The sequence below is a fragment of the Teleopsis dalmanni genome, chromosome X (genome assembly GCF_002237135.1).
Source record: "Teleopsis dalmanni isolate 2A chromosome X, ASM223713v2, whole genome shotgun sequence".
Classification (NCBI taxonomy): domain Eukaryota; kingdom Metazoa; phylum Arthropoda; class Insecta; order Diptera; family Diopsidae; genus Teleopsis; species Teleopsis dalmanni.
Window position 1 is genome coordinate 54,016,134 of NC_051848.1, and position 16,339 is coordinate 54,032,472.

At 29.2% G+C, this 16,339-nt stretch overlaps 1 protein-coding gene across 1 annotated transcript in view; it reads right to left on the reverse strand.

Annotated features, from left to right (window-relative positions):
• Window positions 1–15,945, reverse strand: part of LOC119689240 (peroxisomal acyl-coenzyme A oxidase 3) — a 30,869-nt gene extending 14,924 nt beyond the window's left edge. The window contains exon 1 of the mRNA XM_038104029.1: window positions 15,906–15,945. The gene's annotated coding sequence lies outside the window, so the exon portion shown is untranslated. The remainder of the gene's footprint in view (window positions 1–15,905) is intronic.
• Between the last annotated feature and the right edge of the window lie 394 nt (window positions 15,946–16,339).

Here is a 16,339-nt window from a genome sequence, read left to right on the forward strand (position 1 = left end):
ATATATTTATTCGAACCAAGTTTTCTGAAACTTTTACAACTTCAATATTTGTACCTCAGCACGTTATTACCAGAGACCTTAATATATAAAAGAAAAACAAGTTAAAGATAGTTCATGAGTAATTATAGTTCATAATATGAGCATTGACTTCTTCTTCTACAATGGGAATAAGCAATTTTATAAAATTACAAAAATTTATTATATATGATAAGAAGTCCCTAGCAGAATAGATCACTTTTATATTCAATATCTTCATGGTTCAATATCAATTGAATATTGCACGTTCATTAATAATGCCCTTAAATCATTAATATACAGTTTCAATTCACAAATCAAGAAATATGCATAACACCTACATAGAGTTTTTCTGATTCCACAAAACGAGCAAAATTGCTTTGGGGTGGAGCAAGTTAATTTTTGATTAACGAATTTTTGATTGGTAGAAAAATTTTAGTCAAGAAATTTACTACAACTCAAAAATGAAAGTTTTAGTCATATATAGTACCCGTACATAGTTAGTCCATTTTGCCGCTTCCACCCCAATCGCCAGACCTCAATCCCATTGAGCATTTATGGGAAAAATTGGGTAGACGTCTAATGAGACGCGCTATAACAACAAAAGTAGAGTAGATCTGAAGGTGACACTGCTCGAAGAATGGCAAAATATTGGACCAGAAACCATACAAAAACTTGTTTTTTCGATGCATAAGCGACTTGAAGCTGTTATTAAACAGAGGAGCCAATAATAATGTTCTGCAAAATTTACTACTGTTTTGATTTTTTATTTTAAGATATTAAATATAAAAAATTATCGAAAGTCACACTGTTAAACTTGAACCCACTAAAACCACCTCTTAGAAATGAATGGTTAAAATTTCCGCATCAATGTGGAAACTTCATTCCAGTAATTAGGAGAGAGAGATGAGAGCAGATAAGCTTAATACCTAACAGGCTTGGTTCATCTAAGCCAGAAAGCATGGGCGTAATCAGGGATATAGGGTGATAGTAAAGGTGGTATAAACGTCACTCATTCAGTCAAGAAAAGTTTGTGAACCACAATCATCATATATTCTCGTTTAAAATAACTAAACGACGATTTCAGTTTCAGATCCATGTGACTGTCTGTCTGTCTATCTGTTTGTATGTCTGTCTATCTCTATGTATGTCTGTTTGTCTGCCTGTCTACATATCTAACATAATTGTAGGTTATTCACTCTCTTATTTACTAAGCTGGTTGATTGGCTGGTTGCAGTGGTAGGCCATTGGATAACTTCCATGTACCTTAATTAGCGATTGTTCACAGTTTTGCTATCACATTCCTCGCAAGAACCCCAAGTATAGAAGAGTAGAGACTAAATCTATCCTGTCGAATTCAGATAATTTAATAGGTATTTCGTCCTCATCGAGGAACAATCTGATAGTCTGTCAAAGAAATATCTTCCTAAAAACCTATAACCTCTGGAAGCTAGAGCCAGGCATTCACAGAGAAAATTGACTAAGCTAATTATAATAGATTTTATGTATGGATATTTTGTAATACCAGATAGTTTAAAGATAGACTAACAGACAAAATGGTTGATTTTATCATCTTACTAACTTAGACTGCTTATTATATTGGATAATCTATTAATAAACAAATTTATGTATGTAAATAGCAGAATTTTTTTTACTAATAACTAGCAGTAGTAAATAGTGAAATTAGTAATTGCAACATACCTACATAAATGTATGAAGGGTATTAAAATTTTGACAAAGCCAAAACTCACTTCCAATTTTATTTTATTTTTATAAAAAAAAGTTGAAAATTTGTTTACAAATGGTTAAAGTAGTTATATATACATATATGTGTAAACAAATCTGTGATTTTGGTTGATGTTTAAAAATAATATATATTTTTTTTTTATTTATGTTAAAAAATATAAACAATTTATCTAGAAAATAAATAGCATCAGCAACAGCGGAAATTAAACTGAAAAAAATTATCTAAAACCGCCCAAAAAATTACTACACGCCAATATTAAGAGAAAAAATGGAATAAGAGAGCTGACTACGACTACGCACATTGCCGGTAGATACAGAGATGAATATACGACTGGAGAGATTCCACATGTTTTTTTAACATGATTTCATACACATATTTTTATACACGAAATGAAAAGCTGATATATATGAAAAAACACAACAATAAAATGCTGATTTTATGGCTTTATTAGTGAAGCGTGCGAAGAGCAAGAGGGGCTAAAAACGTGGAGTACTAAAAAGTAATATAACCGTATCCATTGAGTAAGGCAATGGAATTCAAATATAAAATTAAAAAAAATATTTTATCAGAACTGTGAAAAAAAAAAATTAATAATTTGTTATATACATACAAACATGCCGTCATATGGCTGGGTGTGATGGGAGAAACATGGAGACATACTTAGCTCCCACCACAAGTAACAAAAAAAAAAATTAAATTAAATTAAATTAATATATTATTTAATAGTTTATACAATATTTATTATGTTAATAAAACATATGTATTTGTTATAGTGCTTTAGATAAGTACATATGTATTCTTAAATAAATTTCTTATACATAGTCGACCTGCTAAGAATGCTAGAATTAGATTCTAAAGTTAGAAATCATAAAGCTTCTAATAATACAAATAATTAAAAAAGAACTTTAGAAATCTATAATTTGCATATTAAATAGGTAAGTGCACTCTTTATTGTCTGATGTTTGGCGCATTAGTCGGGCCTTTACTTCAATTGTTGTAATATTGTCATGGAAATAATTTTTGAATACTGTAACGACCAAAATCCATATCTACATTAAGACCGAAAAGTTTTCGGAAATTCTCATTTAAAATTCGCGCGCTTTATATTTTTCGATATTTTAAGTTTATGTAGTTTGGCAGCAATTAAGGACAATTACTATGCCAAAAATGAGCGCGATCTGTCAGACAGTTCGTTTACGGCAGCTGTTGCAAACAGTTCACCTCAGTAGTGCGTTGCGAAAAAAACAATGGAAAAAAATATTGAACAAAGAGTTTGCATCAAATTTGTGTTTCGAACGAAATTTCGTGTGCAGAATCGTTGCGAATGCTACAAAAGGCTTATGGGGAATCAGTTTTATCGAAAACTCAAGTTTATGAGTGGTACAAAGCCTTTCAGGACGGTCGTACGACCGTCGAAGACATTTCGCAACGCACTACTGAGGTGAACTGGTTTCAACAGCTGCCGTAAACGAACTGTCTGACAGATCGCGCTCATTTTTGGCATAGTAAATAAGGACAGTGCTGCCAAACTACATAAACTTAAAATATCGAAAAATATACAGCGCGCGAATTTTAAATGAGAATTTCCGAAAACTTTTCAGTCTTAATGTATTGCACTTGTCCGTCATAAAAGATTCAAGCTTTACAATATTCGAAAGTTTTCTGAACAAAAATAAATGAAACTATCAGTATAAAGCTCAGCTTAAGATGTACTAATAACTTGCGTATCATATAAGATACTTCCACTAAGCTATACAGGCTCTTAAGAGCTCTATCTGGTTACTTAACAGATCATTACGACAATCTATAAATAATTTATAAAATCTATAAATAAATAATTATTAAATAATTATTATTTATTATAAGAACGAAACGAAAGCTCAGAGCACATTTTTTGCAAGTGTTCAGATCTTAGTAAACATGGGCTTCACCAGTTATATGGTATTGTTGTCCCACCATATACATAAATTGTACGACAAGCCAAAAATTATACTAAGATTCATAAAAACTCTACTATGAAAAGTTAAGGGTCAAGGCTATGCATAGTAGGTCTATCCAGGTCGCAGTACGTTATAGTTTTTAATAATATTAAATAATAAATAATAAAAAAAGTGATCAGTATTCCCAGTAACAGTTCAAAAATTTATCTAATACTTTTTTTTAAGAGGATAATGTTTCGATTTATAAGGAAAATGTTATAAAATATTTTTTATTATTTAAAAAAATTAATTAGTCATTGTTACTTTCACCACTTAATGATGTTCGATTAACAAACAGTTTGTTAGAGATCGTAAATACCACTATTGTTATAATGTTATTGCAAAAAAATTAATATTATATATACTTAAAATTCCAAAGCAAATTCAGAATTTAAGTTTAATAACGCTATATTACTAGCCAACATATAAATGCTTATTGTGAACAAGTTGGGACTATCTAATAAGACAGAATGTGGTCTCTTTCTAAAAGCTGTTATAATTTAAAGATCTATTCTTCCTCTCTTTATATAACAAGCTGCAGTTCTTGCTTCAAAACGAATGGAAGTCTAGTCACATTTAATAATCCTACTTTGCTTTGGGTCAAACGGTCATACTTGGGAAGAATTTCTCGATCACGTCGGTAATTAGATATTTTGCAACTATATATATAGTATTTGGCATATCTATAGACAACCAAATCATATTTTATTTGGTTAGAGAATATAAGTTATTATTATTATTTTTCTTGATGTTTTTAAAATGTATTTATTATTATTATTTATAATATACTATAATACATATTATAATATATTATGTATTTATAATAAAAACTGTATTATGTTGAAGCTATTTTAGCCAGTGCACGTCAGCACTTTTACTCTTTCTTAACTCAAGGTATTTTCAAAACCCTTCTTCACGTCTTAACTAGATTATTGTTTATCACTTTATTATATAATATAATGAAGACTTTTCAAAGTACCATGGTACATTAGGACGAATGACATCCTCACCCTCAAGATTGATCCCATCAAAAAATACATAAAGGATAGAGCTCTGAAATTATTTGCGAAATCTGACAGACTTACTAACACCGCGTTATCAAATTTTAAAATGGTTACAGGCATCGGAGAGGTATGCAGATCTGAGTTCAATTTTTGCTTAGTCTAATGAAGTGATAAGCAATAATCCAGTCAAAGCGCAAAGAGGGGTTTTGTAGAAACCTTGCAGTTAATAGAGAGTAAAAGTGCTCAGGTGCACTGACTCAACTCAACTAGCCTCAACATAGTAATATATAATATATAATATACAATTATATAATAATATATAAATTAATGTTGCATAATTCTACTCAACTGGGAGCTTAAATATAATAAATGTATGTGTGTAAAAAATAAAATTAAACGGAGAACTACTGGTATCGTTCACGGGTGGTATATTATGAGTTCTATAAAAGTGCAGCTCTATGCAGAAGGATAGTTACTATAAACAAATAATATATAACTAAAAACTACAAGTGAAGATATATTTTCTCTATTATCTTAGCCTTAAGATAAGAAAAATCTTAGAAAAATTGTAGAGAGATATCTAAGATATCTAAGATATCTTATATATAAATATTTAAGATATCTTAGAAAAATTCTAGAGCTTTAGAATATACTAGAGACAGATCTATACTTGATCCATATACAATGAAACACTACTACTCTTCTCTATTAGGTGTGTTTAGTCTTCAAAAGATTCGGTATATCTTATTATTGGATTATAACAAAAACAGCAAACTGTAGAATCAACTTATTATGTTAAAAGCATTGTTGAGTTTGACTGTGAAATCCATTTAAGCGACTTCCCTAATTGTTGAGTTTCTTTATACATATGTAGTAGCGTTTTAAATTATGTAAAGCATTTTGAGAACACACAAAGTCTATTTATTTAAATTTTTTTTTCCATATTGCACTGATAAACTTGTTAATAAGTTTGGCATTTGTATTCCAAGTATATATTCTATGCTATTTTCATATTATTTTCAGTTTTAAAAAGTATTTTTCATAAAATGATAATAATTAGCATTGCTCGGGCATACTTTATTTACTTAAACCGGTAGAAGCGTCGCGTAGCGTCTTCGACATCGTGTGACATAACTTGAATTTTAATTATGAATGAATAAATGGAATTGTTTTGTGTGACTGTCATTTGATAACTCGTAAAAAGTAAATGTTTCGAAAAGTGCTTTGGGTTCGTTATAGTAAATTTAATTAAAAGCTATCATGCCAATTAAATGACAAATAATATCTACGCTATACACATTTTTATGCATATGTCCAAGTAACCTGCCATAAAAGAAAGATAATGTGTGATAACTAAGCACGCGAGGGGTTAAGAATTTATTTGCCTTTGCTGTGTTATTGCAATTATGAAACTCTTATGAGGACTCATAAACACAAGAGGCTATACTACGAAACTTGAATATTTAAAAAAGTCTGTAAGAGCATGAGTTTAGTATGAAGAATACTAATAAATTGGAAGTTTGAACAGAGCACCTTATATTGAATCAATTACCTGATCAATCTATTTTAACATTAGAGGTTTTCACGATCTTGCATAACGAGCACGTTGCCAATAAAATACATGAGCTCGAAATATTTTTCGATATTTCCGCTTTGCACTTTTACTCAGTTACCGAGCTTGTTACATGAAATCGGACTATAAGGTGGAGATGCATAAAAACTTCCTAACTAAGTTCCCAGACCTTTTGGCGAGTCATTCCTCTTCTATTGCCCAAAGCTGTTTCTGGACGATTGCTTCCTTCCGACAGTACAGTTCCAAATCAAAAATTTTACCGTAGGAGAGCAGCTTATAGTAAATGATTTCTTGCCAATTCCACCAAACACACAATAAAACCTTCCTGACCTAGCCACCGTCTCAGAAGAGTCGCAATCAGTGTTGCCAAAGCTCAAAATATTCAAAGTGCAATTAAGGGAGAAGAGTACTCTTGATAAACAGCTACAGCAGATAACTCAAATTATGCGACGTTTGCGACTTCAGGAAAAGGAAAGAAGAACAGCTACAGTGATACATGTGCAACGATAATGTATGCATACATACTGTATGAAAACTGTAATGAAATGACGACAAAAAACTGTCGTTTGAGCTATGTGCTCTGGACGGCCTCTTGACGAAATACCAAATCGGTGATCCCGAGAGGGCTAACCGTCGGACATCGGGGTGACTTTATTGAGTTATAGTCTCGCACTGTCTAGGCTTTCGATGCTTTACACCTCGTTAAAAAAAAAAACAGATAAGGTTTATTTTCTTATGTGATGTTTCGAATACTCGAAAAGACAAACTATTTCAACAGTAAATAAGAACGAAATCGCAAAGCAAGCTCAATACCATATGTTGGCTTGAAATAAAGTATGACCGCTGACCTAAAAGTGAAATTTGAAGAGCAGGGGAGTCGAGATAAATTGCTACAACAGATAAGCCTTCTTTTCCTTATACCAAGGCTGTCCAAAGTACGGCCCGCGGGTCACATGCGGCCTGCGACTAATCAGGTATGAACGTATGTATTTATTTCTGCTGTCCTTTAATCTGTATAGTGATTTGTATTGCCCGCGTTCGCATTTGATCTGGACAGCCCTGTCTTATGCGATCAAATCTAAATGCATGTTATTAATGTTTTAAAAGAAGGAATATAGTTAATATGTTATTATTTCTTATTTTTAATGTAACAATTAATTAACATACACAGGAATACATCTATGGTTTCCACAGTGTTTCTATTACTTGAAATGGAATATGAAATGAAATGAAATAAACATTGATGATTAAATAAATACTTTTTAAAAAATATAAAAATTCATTTAATTTTTTTATTGCACTTCGTACATTAGGCTTTCATATAGTATTTATACTCAAAAAATATATTTCACTAAAAATTTTTAAAACAAATTCCTCTATGAGAAAAAAATGCAAGAGACTATATTATTATTCGAAAAGTACTTAGGGGTGAATATTGAAATAAATTAAGAGTCCAATTAAAACTAAATGTCTATAAACAAAAAAAATTAAATAAATAAATGAAGTAATAAACACATATAATAGTCCTAACAGTTTTCTACGTCATAGACAGAAGAAAATTTCTTTATATGAGCTGTGGTATTTAGTTTGCTAAGTATTAGATCAGCACAGTAAAGCAAACAAAATTACAGAAACTAATTTATAATCCACCTTTTTAAGGGAAAATCCTCGTTACCAATCCCTATTTCATACGCTGGAAACAAGTAGATGTCTCTGTGTTTGCACGAAAAGGTGGTTCAGTATCGGATTTTGATAGTAAAAATTACTCGTAATAGCATATAATTTACATTTGATGGCGTGCTGGACTATTTAGCAGTCCAGTCCAGAATAATTTAATACGACTGAGTGTATGTATGGGCATGGCTATATTCTATTTAAGTTATATTCGAAACCTCACCCTTGCCTTGTAGAGTGTTTTCACAATTGTGTGTCTGTTACTATTTCGGAGGTGTGCGTGTTTCATAGATTTTTTTTTCGTATTTGCTTAGTAAATTTAGAAACATACAACAGAATTATTTATTTAGCTTAATTAAAAATATTATTTAAATGTTTAATTTTTAAATGAAAAATAGTTCATTTCAATAAGATAATTAACGCTATGTAAATGTTGTTTATGAAATAAAAATTAGAACAATAGTTTTAGAAAAAATGTCAAATAAGTTTTTTTTTAGAACAATGGGCTCTACACCTATCAATATAAACTTTTGTTCATTCACCTATCAATATTACAACCGCTTCTCTAACATATCTGCCTAGTCGCTCTTTTTTCCAGAGCGATTTATCTTAAGCCTAGAAATAAGCATTTCTTCTGGATATGATTTCATTATTAAAGTAAAATTTCCTATAGTATGCTTCGCAGATTTGAATAGGTAGGTGGGTAATACGGACGATCCCAAGAGATTCATTTATTCCTGTATGCCCATTGTATTACCGTATAATTAAAAACTCAAGAGTTGAAACCACTTAGAGCCTCTGGCAAAACGCAGATCTGAATACTGAAGGTACTTATATGGCTAATGGTTATCTAGGTAATATTCTGGCTGAAGAAACATTCGAAGTGTCATTCATGCAATTTGAACGTTGCTACCAAGGTCCCATAGACCCATAACACAGAACATTGACTAATATTGTAAAATATTTGAAGCTTCACATCAAGGTATAGCCATTAAGACGAAAACCAGGTCTTTATAATCGGCTTAAATTTGTGCACTTGAATTTAAGAAAGAAAGCTTTTGAAATGGTTCCTTGTAGTATGATGGTACTTTATAGATTTCTATTAACAAACTAGAGTTCCAATTTTTCAGTTGATCAATTAAACTGTTACAAAGAGACATTTTATGATTTTACATAAATATTTAGATACAATCAAGAGATTTTACAATAGGTTGACTATTAATGGTAGTTGTCATATACATGAGTGTAAGCAAAAGAGGTGGCAAAAAGGACGATCGTCTATTTTATAAAGCGAATGCCTTCAAAATAGGTACCTTAACCCATATCCTGGCATATCTATGTGAATGCCCATACAAAATATCTACCGAGAATTAGTTCGTACTAACAAATATGAAAATCCATTAATCACAAAAATAATATGTCAAACGTATAGGTATTGTAAGTCCATCGTAATTTATTAGTACATATTGGATGAAGAAATAAAAATCTCATGTGAATTCAGTTCTAAAATTTATAGAGAAATATTCTTAAGTATCTAGATCACTAGAGCATATTTCTCCATCTTAACAATAGTATTTATCCATATAAAGGATGTTAAAACCTTTTTCATTCATTCAAGTTCGAGAGGTATGGAATTGCCTAATGGCATATCAATATATAAACCTGTATTAACTTCCAATCACTGATCATTATTTAATCTGAATTTTTTCTATATATACATTTTAAAACTTCATACTTTTGCTGCTTGATAAAGCTTTATAAAAGCATTATTTTTGCTATGTACATATGAATATGGAACAAATCTCTAAGAGATTAATTAAATGAACTTCGGAAATGTTTTATGGTGGCTATTCTACAGTTATATTTTTTTCTTATTTATCTCAATTTTAATTGAGATATTATTTTCTTCTATGATTTATTTACTTCAATGGTTATTACAGGTTCTGTTACGGTTATAAGGTATATTTAATTATATATAAAAATAAGTATACAGGTGAAGAAATGATAACTTTTACCCTTAATTTAATAATTTTTTTTTTAAGTTATAAAAATCAGCTTTTAATCATTTAAATACATTCTATTAAAAACAATGGCATAATTATTTTAAATAAATTAAGTTTTAAGGTCCATTTGCACAAAAGAAACTAAATTCTTAACATAAACTATTGTTTTCAATAAAGAGAGTTTTTATTAAATAGTAGTAAATTACATCAACAACATTTTTTATTATTTATTTTTATTTATTATATTTTATTAATATTTATTTTAATTTTCGGCAGACCATACACCTGTTTCGAGTATTGCAATTACCCATCATCAGTGGTCTTCAAATTATTTCTTATATATAATTATTCGTAAATATATTTTGAGACTTCAAGTATCAAGAGTGGAACTCGTACCATGAAAAATTTAAAGCTCAGAGTCAGTGTTCATTAGCCCACTGACCCAAAGCCGTACTTGCCTCGTATGTTCGAGTTTAGAGTTTTGTTAATTTGCTGTGAAAGTTCATTAACAAATTCACTTGATGTGTGTTATATTAGAATGAAATCATACAACAACTATAAAATAATTAATTATTTAATTTGATTTCTATTTTTAATTGCTACATTTCAATACTATTCTTTTTTTAATTACTTTAATAAATTAAGTTGATATTTTTTTTTTTTGTATGTGCAATAAAAAATTCTTTTTTTTACTAGGTGATTACTATGCTCATATATATTTAATTTTTTTTTTTTTGTATAATTTGTATAATTAATTATTTCCGAACCATTAAGGTATATTTACCAAAATTCACTTTTAGTCTTTGTGTGTAGTATTGAACAAGAATCCGATTAGAGCGCGATACTTGCTTCTATTTATTTTTGCAAACAGTTAAAGTCGGCCGAATAAAAAAGATTTTTATGGTAAAAACAATTTTATAACCATTTTTAGTATTGCATTTTGAAATGTCGTTCATAAAATCAAAAAACCTATATTCATCGTAAAGAATCGGTTTCATGGTCAAGCGCAAGACTTTTCGATCGCATCCCATATATAAAGTGCAATTCTGAATTGTACCAGGTGGATAAAATGGTTGCATATTGTTAAATATTCTATTAATATTAACTCTATGAAATATTAAGTAAATCTCTTCAAACTACTAGAGACATTTATTTATCCTATATAAGAACTAGAGTTCCCTAAAAGTATTGTACTGTTGAACCAAGAGGTATAATAGTTTGAATCTATGTAAGTTTGGCACCCAAACTTGCTAGATATAAAATAGATACAAATAACTGCAATTTATCTGGCAATTAAGTTATAGCATAGGATTTATTTTTACAGGTAAATTCATTTATCTGTAAAAATTAGTTTATCTGCAAGTTTTAAATTAATGTCAAAAATTTTGTTCTCAAATAAGACGAGAATGCCTCCGGCTGGTTCTAGTTTGATCTCCTATCTACTACCCACTATGTTATTACAAAGTTTTTCTGGATTCAAAACTAAAAATACAACCAACTAACTAACTAACTTAAGTTGAGAACATTAGCTATTCCTGACCTCTAGTTCTTTAATATCTGAATTCATTATATGTGTATTCATATATATATGTAAGAAAATGCTGTGTTATAAAAAGCAAATAAATTAATATATTAATTGTATAATAAATATAAAAATATGTAATAATTAATCAAATTTTTTTAATCGTTAATAAATTCTTTCAAGTTCAAAAAATAAATTAAATTTGTCAAGAGCAAATTAATTAAAAATAATTAATTGGTTAATCTCATATCGTCTACATAAAAAGTTGCTTTCGCAGATAATATATAACTCATTAGAAGATTAGTAGTTACTATGAAATACTTATTCCGGGAGTCATATTGAAAAAATTATAAAATAAAGTTCATTTCAACAATATTTTCATGCAGCTATAAAAACACCCTATATATAGATTCAAAAACAGATTGATTCGGTAATATAATAGAAGACATTGCAATAATAGGCAGGAAACCAAACTCTTTATACAATGATATCTTGAATTACCACTCTTTGACTGAAAAAGTGTTTGAACCTATCATATATATGAACACATGTATATGTATATAGGGTTAAAAATTCAACTTTAGTATTATAATAACTTTAGAAAGGATATCTATTATAATTTTGTATTAAAAAGAGATCTCATAAAACTTGAAAATTAAAAAAACTATAATTAGTTTAATCGTAAGATACGAGAGTATACTATACTAATCGGAAAATTATATAAAAAATATCAGATCCGTCTTGTCTTGAACATGAATTATATACAGTACAAATAATTTAATATTAAGGATCGATTTCACAATTGTGATTTGAGTCTTAATGCCGACTTAAGTCATATACAAATTGTTATTTTTGTAATAGTCCGCAAGAATCTGTTTGTGTAGTTCCTTTTGGGAGTTTTGAACGGCACTTAGCCGTCGAATTTGATGAATGACTCCGTGCGTTCATGTTTAAGTCATCAACTTCATACTTGAGTATTTTTTAAGACTTAAATCAGAACTATTAAATCGTCCATAAGTATAATAGATGAGGTCACATAACAAAAAACTATTACACATACGTTGAACTTACCATAGGACAGGTTAAAACGAGAATATAATGTGAATATAAGGAGAATATAATGTGAATATAAGGAGAATACAATATGAATACAATGCGAATACAATGTGCATGAATACAATGTGAACACAATGAAAATAAATATAATATGTTTAAATAAGCCAGATCAGGCGATCAATTTTAATTTACTATTAAAGTTATAGTAAATTATAGGCGCGGTGAATCGATACTATTAATGTAGATTTACAGGAAGTATAAATAGTATCACTTAAATGCAAGACATATATAAATTCTCGTATAACCCAATCGTAAGTATTCATATTGTACAAACTTTGGTACCAATTTTTTGCAAAATTCGTAATTCATCTAAACAATTTTTCTTTAATAAAAACATAATCTAGTTTTGGTTGGAGATATTATATTTTATTAGTTGAGTACAAAAACAATCACGACTAAACTAAATACAACGAAAAAAACACTATCAAATAAATTGAAGTATTTTTATCTTTCTTATCTGTATGCTTGTTATGTACGAGTAGTTATACTTTCTCTTATAAACCATAGGTAATCAAGAGTAATTACTATTCCACAAAATCCCCATATGATGCACTTAACGTTAAATACAGAAAAGATAAATATTTTAGGGTAAAATACTCTTCTTGTTATCAGCTATTAAATAATTAACAGTAATTGTTTATTTATATCTCTGAAGGTTATGCGTACCTGGAAATAATCTTATGGAGCACAAGTACATGTTAGTTAATATTTTACTATAGCGAATTTTAAATAAATGTAAGCAGTATTAACTTATTTGTTATAATTAATAATTAGTTGATAAATCTTCCAAGAAAATTTATGACTATGTCTAAAACTGTAACTAGTGGCCATCGCTCGAACTATTAAAGTAGTAATTAAAAACCCAGTTTGACGTTCGCCTGTCATTTGATGATCGATGGCATTGTATATATAAGTTTTCCGGAAAATATATCTACTAAATTTTATTGTAGTATGTGTAATAATAGATGTCAACTTTAGCAGTAAAATTGGTTGACATAAATTTATTTAAAAGGACTTATATATCCAATTATATTATCAGCGCACCAAATAGTTGTAGTATATAAGGTTATCAAAAACCCACATTACGATTTTAAATGTGAATATCTCCAGTTTTTCAAATCATATTTTACAATACCATATATAGCATATATTTTATTATATATTACACGTTAATATTACACGATAATAATAGATATTTATAGCAAAGGATTGAAATTTAATTATTAGAATAAATTACATTCAATTTCATCCATATTTCCGTTATTAAAATACAATATTATTTATAAACACTATTCTCTTTTATTAGACCCCACAACCACATTTCCTAATATGTTGTTATAATTTTAAACTGTCTGTGCTATCGAAACGTTAGCTTAGTTTCGTGTTGTCCCCGTTGAAACTTTGGCGGGAGTGTGAGCTTTAAGATGATGAATAACGACGGGACAAAGATTAGACTATTTCGGAAATTATGCTTACACATAACACATTATATTTTTCATATTTTATTTTTAATTGCAGCATGATTCATTCAATTACTAAACCAAAAATTAAGCTAGAAATGCTTAATGCTTTGATAGATGATAATATTATTAATATCATTCTTTTCTTGTATTGTCATCAAAAATTTTGTATACATACATACATATTTGTATACATACATACGGATGTATATGAAGAATAAGCCATTTGGAAACTCTATTAATTCATTCCTCTTGCAAACAGCAAACACATTGCAAAAAGATACTTAATAGGCCTGTCCTAGCTCAATTAATATCAGGATATAGCCATACGCTATACAACAGTTAGTTGTCAAGCATAAATGCTTTCAGTCCCAATGCACACACTAACTTAAGCCAATCGATATTTCGGCTCATCTCATTGAAGTAAATAGGTTTCTCCGCCTTAATCTTGGTGAACTTCAATTTAAAACTCACTCATCCTCAATCCTATCTTATTTCTAAACAATCCCTTACACTACCATCACTACCCCACGGAAGTGTCTAGAAAATTTTTTGCCTTGATCCTGATCCTGGTTGACTTTTATTTAAGTTCCACTTATTCCCAATTCATATTTACCCCTATTTACAGAAGTTTGTAGTCCCTTTTATATTATCTACTTTATAAATCTCTACGGGAAATCTATCTATTATAGATCTATAGATCAACAATAACATTAATTCGGTAATTTCAAGATATAATAACACAACAACATAAAGTTGATGCTTTTGAGATGTTTTTAGTTGGAGGTCAGAAAAAAACCCTACTATTAACACACAATACAATGTGAGCATACAATAAAAATAAATGAAATACAATAAAAAATAGTGCTAACACTAATATTGCTGCACATCATATATGAATTCATATATATACATATATATATATATATATATATATATTGAATCCTTTAACTTCTAGAAGAAGCATAGGGCCATTCTTTAACTTCTAGAAGGAGCATAGGGCCATTCTTTAACTCCTAGGAGTAGCATATATAAGTTAATACCATTCGATAATTCTAATTGGGATTTACAGAAAAATAGTATACGAAACCATTCTCTCAGGCAAAATACTTGCCTCAAACAATTCTAATTAGAATTTGCGGAAGGATTCCAAACTAGCACAACTATGTGCTCATATATGCTCACTGCTCGAGTTTAAGATATTTAGGTATATCTAATTGGAACTCGTGTAACACAACACATGGTAGAAAGTAATTGAAGCTCTTTATGCGTACCATGCAGAATATGTTTCATTTATTTGATGTTGAAATGTTGAAGTACATATTGGTAGAAAATCCGTGTAAGTTTCTTATAAGATTCTCTTTTATGCTAAGTGGTCATCACACACACACACACTCATGAAATCGAAAGTCAAGGCAGTTGTTAATATTGCCGCCCTACATTTCTGCAGCACGAGTCATTTATATATTTGTAATTCTATATATTATAGAATAGAGTATTTGATAAAAATTTAATTATTTAATTATTTATTTTGCTGAAATTCAATTTGCATTGAGTGCAAAAAATGGCAACAAGTTTGAATGACAACATTTAATGGCAATGCACGATTGAAACCAACGCAAACACACACATCCACACAAACACAAATGTATGAATATCCCAGCCCAGCTCCAGTTTGTATGGCTGGCTATCTATGCGTGTCCTAAACTACAATTTCTAGAACTTTTATAGCTGAAATTTTGTATAGAATTACTCTCTTATATACTATATACATATACTATATTTACTAATTAATAAAAATATTTTTCTTACTTTAGTGTATATATTATAATTTCTGCCGAAATTTAAAAACAATATTTGTAGCAACAAATAAATAATTATAACAAAAATTACCAAAAAAAAAAAACAAAAAAAAACAAACACACGCGGCTATAATTTTAAGTACACGAATATTTTAATTTCTTTTAAAATTTATTATTATTCAAAATTTTTATTTCTTATATCTTCCAGCAGATGATGGAAGATAGGTTAGGATGCCGCTACGCGCTTACTGTTCTCTCGCACGTTTATTTTACAAATCGACCGAAAGACTGAATTTTGTTTTGGCTTCACTTTTCTTTTTATTTACTCGTAACTCGTTACTTTTATTTCGACTTCAGTAACTTAATTTATATTATTATTAATTATTATTTTTTTTATTTAATTAAAAACTATTAAACACATATTATTTTAACAGCCTGCTTGCT